Raw genomic sequence first — 5014 nt, 5'->3', positions numbered from 1 at the left:
ATTCAATGGTGAAAGAAGAAATCATAAACCTAAAAGTAACATGTTATTAAACCTTTATCAAAAATATTTGTATATTTAGCATATTTCAATACATTTTCCCTCAACCCATGCACCACTCTTATCAAATTGCCTGCATACTAAGTATATGGATAGTATTTAGTGAAATTATGTTAAAGTTACAGTACAAATATAATCATGTTTGACTTGGGTTTGGTATAGTTTATCTGCATATAATTTATTCAGATTTGTGTACAAGTAGCAGATTATTAAGTCAATATGTAATGAAAACTCACTTTAGCCTGGCATCCAGCAATTCAATAATTTTTGTTGAGCTACATGTGCTAAGAATAGGGAAAAAGGCATGAGATGACATTATCTTATCTTCAAAGTTCCTCCTTCAAAAGATATGAAAAATCAAACTATTTCATAAATAACCTTTTTCATTTTAGAGTAATTTCAATTCACAACAAAGCTGCAGAGTATTCTTATGAGAAGCAGTAAAAAATAAAATAAAATAAATAAAGACCTAGAGATTCAGACACTAGAGTTGGAAACAAGGACTTTAAAATATTTCTGGTTACCTTGATGAAGAAAACAAAAATAAAGATGAAGCAGTAAACTGAAGGTATAGAATTTTCATAGAATATTGATATCTATAAGAATGAATGAGTACAAACTTCAGAAATGAAAAAATACAATAACTTGAATTAATAGTTTAATTTAACAAAAGAAGATTACTTCTGTAAAATATATCAACAGAAAATATCCAGGAGCCACCAGGAAACCAGCCTTGAGGATAAAGGGTTTAGGGATCCCATAAGGCACCTTCCCTGGCCCTGACCTAGTGGACAGTGCAGCCTGAGTTCTGCCCACTGAGCTTCAGTGTGACTACTCCCTGATCCATCAATATCTTCTGTAAGCAGTTTTTGAAACATGAATCCTACACACTTCCTGATTTCCCTTTTCTTAGGAATAGCTAGCTGCTTCAAAACTTAATGGAAGTTTAGATGCATGACAGAACCAGTGGAAGGCACACAAAGGAAATTATGTGACTTGAATGAAGAAGGATGGTGGGAGAGCACTCTGGGAGAAAAAATGTGACAACGATTGACCTGCATAATCAGAAACAGAGTGTGGGTAACAGTTTCACCATGGCAATGAATGCCTTCGGTGACATGATCAATGAAGAATTCAAGCAGGTGATGAATGGTCTTCAAAACAAGAAGCATAAGAAAAAGAAAGTGTTAGAGAACTCCTTGTCAAATTCCCTCCATCTTTGGACTGCAGAGAGAAATGCTGTGTAATTCCTGTGAAGGATCAAAGTGACTGTGTGATTCTTGTTGGGTTTTTAGTGCAACTGGTGTCCAGAACGACAGATGTTCTGGAAGAGTGGCAAACTTATTCCACTAGGTGAACAGAACATAGTGGACTGTGCTCAGTCTCAAGGCAATGAGGGCTGCAATGGTGGCTCTAAGGATTATGAGGTTTGGACCTAGAGGAACCCTAGCATCATGCAAATGCTGAATCCTGCATTTACAAGCCCAAATATTCTGCTGCCAATGACACTAGTAGCTTTGTGGACATTCATCAGAAGTAAAAGTCCCTTATAAAGGTAGATGCTAGCCATCGTAGCTTCCAGTTCTATGAAGAAGGCATTTATTATGATCCAGACTACATCAGCGAAGAGCTAGATCATGGCATTTTGCTGGCTGGGTGTGGCCTTGAAGTTGCAAACTCAGATAACAATAAATATTGGCTTGTCAAGCACAGCTGGAGTACTGCTTATTGTGAGCATGGTTGCATAAAGATGGCCAAACACTGGAACAAGCACTGTGGGTGTGCCTTCACAGCCATATGTCCTACTGTGCGAGACAATGGTGATAAAGACTTGATTGAGAACAGAATACAGAGGAGAAATATTGCCTTAAAACTGACTGCAGCTTATTATGTGGAATAAATGACCTGAATCAATGAAAGTTCAAGTTGCGACTTGAGTTCTGTGATGTTTTACATTGGTAAAATGTTACCACTTTTTAAATTACTGCCGTGAACAACTTTGTGTGATTTACTTGCTTAATAACTTTGAAATTTCATGTTTAAAAATATGTATAAAGCTTTTCCTTTTAAAATAAAACTTTGGCGCAGGTGCTCAGGGCCGCGTGTCCAGGTGCCCCTCGGACACACCCCAACAGACATAAGATCAGTGCCCCAATGGGCACAGGGAGGGCCCGCTGGGCACGCAGAAGACCATGTGCAGACACCCCTGGCCAGCTCCAGTGGGCGCCAGGCTGGAGCACAGACCACTTGCTCAGGCTCTGCTTGTGGTGCCCAGGCAGGTGCAGGAATGGTGGGCAGCTGTGGCGCAGGAACAGCAGGCTGCAGCGACTCACAGATGCTCACCTCCACTGTGCACAAGTGTCCGGGGCCCCGTCCCAAGAGGTGAGAGACCGACTTCCGGAGCACAGCTCGGCAGGCTAGCGCTCAGGCCGCCTCGCGTGCACAGGGGCATGCGTGCAAAAGCACCTTGGCCGACTCCAAGGGGCACCAATGGAATGCGCCATGCTGGCCTTGTGGGCGCCCACTGCTGCTGCAAGAAACATGAACTTCTGGCCCACATTATTAGACCAGCTGTGGATACAAAAAGAGAAGATGACACACAAAGGATAAACTAGGTATAAACATTTCTTTTATATATTTTTTAAATTGTAATTTCTATTTTAGTTTCTTTATTTGTATTTTATTTTATTTTAATTTTTTAAATTTCTTATTTTTAATTTTAATTTCTGCTTTTAAAAATGTTTTTTTCATTAAAAATATATATCTTAAATTTGTTTCATACAATCTCTCCTTCTCATCCTTCCTCTTTAATCTTTGTTTATTTGTTTGTGTGTCTAGTTTAGCCTCCATTTCACACTAAATAAATAGAATATAACAACTATATAAATCTAATACTATACAATCCCACTTTCTTACTATATTCTGTATTCTTTCCTCCTTTTCTTCTATCGTTATTAACATACATTGTAAATATTATCTACTGTCTTGCATAGTCTCAACTATTATTAACCTATCATCCCCTCTATCAAAAAACATATTTTTCCTCCTTAAAAACAACTCTTATCTATTCTTCTTATAGTATAAAAGCTCTAATCTCTCTACATTTATGTTAATACTGGCTCCTTGGTTGACAATAGCGGGATAGAAGGTGGGGGATATTTTTGAGGGTGTGGGTCTCCTGCCTGGGCTGTGTGTTTATGTTTTTAACAGCATCTCCACAAAAGAACTCAAGACAAAGTGGATAGAGTGACTCTCAATCAATTAGCCAGAAGGAAGATCCTACCAAAGAGGATCTGAAATATAACCAGACAGCATAAACAAACGATATAAAAGGTACCCCAAGAACATCAGGCTCAGGAGATGAAAGACACTGCACCACTGAAACCCCCAGATCTCCTATAAAGAATCTCATACCACAAAGGTGGAAAGTCAAAGAAGTCAAACCCAAAAAATAAAAACAAACAAGAAGTATCTAACATGGTAAGATGCAGAAACAACTTCTCAATGAAAAGAGGAACCCCCAGAAAGAGAGGTAGATGGAAAAGACATAGCCCAAATGTCAGACACAAAATTCAAAACAATGGTGGTGAAGAAGTTCAATGTACTCAACAATCTCAAAAACAACTATGACAGCCTCCAAGGAGGTTACCAACAGCTCCAAGAAAAAGACACAGAACTTACAGAGAACTACACCAACATAAAACAGGACATAGACACAATTAACAAGAAACCAGGAAGAAATGAAGAACACAATCTCTGAACTAAAAAATACAGTAGAATCAATCAAAAGCAGAATAAAAGAAGCAGAGGATTGGATCAGTGAGCTAGAGGATAATGTAGAAAAAAATTCCCAGACAATACAACAAAATAAAAAAAGATTGAAAAAGTACGAAGAAGATGTAAGGGAATTACAGGATAGCATGAGAAAAAACAATATCAGAGTTACTGGAATTAAAGTGGGAGAAGGAAAATGAGGAATAGAAAAGCTGATAGGAGAAATGACAGAAAAATTTCCCAACCTGATGCGAGAAAAAGTTATGCAAGTTCAGGAAGCACAGAGAGTTCCAATGAATAGGAACGCCAAAAATCCCACTCCACGGCACATCATAATTAAAATGGCAACATTTAAAGAGAAAAAGAGAATCCTGAAAGCAGCAAGAGAAAAACAGCAAATAACATACAAGAAAGCTCCGATAAGGATATCGACTGATTTCTCAGCAGAAACACTACAAAATCAGAAGGGATTGGTCAAAAATATTTCAAGCAATGAAAAACAAAGGCTACAACCAAGAATACTCTACTCAGGAAAGTTATCATTCAAAATGGAAGGTGAAATAAGAAGTTTCCCACACAAAGGAAGACTAAAAGAATACATCTCTACCAAACCAGCATTGCAAGAGATGCTAAAGGGAATGTTTTAAGAAAAAAAAGGAGAGGAACACAGGTACAAAGGGAAATGAATAAATACATGTCAATATAACCTTAAATGAAAATGGATTAAATGCTTCAATTAAGAGACATAGGGTAACAGAATGGATAAGAAAACAGGACCCACATATTTGCTGTCTACAAGAAACACACTTCAAAACAAAAGATTTACATAGACTGAAAGTAAAGGGATAGAAAAAAGTATTCCAAGCAAATGAACATGAATAAAAAAGCTGGGGTAGCAGTCCTCATATCAGACAAAATGTATTTCAAAGCAAGGGCAATAAAAAGACAAAAAGAAGGACATTTCATAATACTTAAAGGAACAATTCATCAAGAAGATATAACACTGATAAGCATATATGCACCCAATATAGAAACACCCAAGTACATAAAAAAAATACTAGAAGACCACAAGAAGATATCAACAACAACACACTCAGAGTAGGGGACTATAACACTCCATTATCAACAATAGACAGATCTTCGAAGCAAAGAAACACCAAGGATATACAGGCATTGAACAACA

General features: G+C 37.5%; 1 pseudogene; it reads left to right on the top strand.

The window, feature by feature from the left end:
* The first annotated feature begins 933 nt into the window (after positions 1-933).
* Positions 934-1496, top strand: LOC150012677 (procathepsin L pseudogene; annotated as a pseudogene).
* Positions 1497-5014: the final 3518 nt, after the last annotated feature.

Source organism: Furipterus horrens, unplaced genomic scaffold (genome assembly GCF_987537825.1).
Source record: "Furipterus horrens unplaced genomic scaffold, mFurHor1.1.pri manual_scaffold_4, whole genome shotgun sequence".
NCBI classification, from domain to species: Eukaryota; Metazoa; Chordata; class Mammalia; order Chiroptera; family Furipteridae; genus Furipterus; species Furipterus horrens.
The sequence above is the reverse complement of the archived record's forward strand: the minus strand, read 5'-3'. Positions and strand labels throughout refer to the sequence as shown.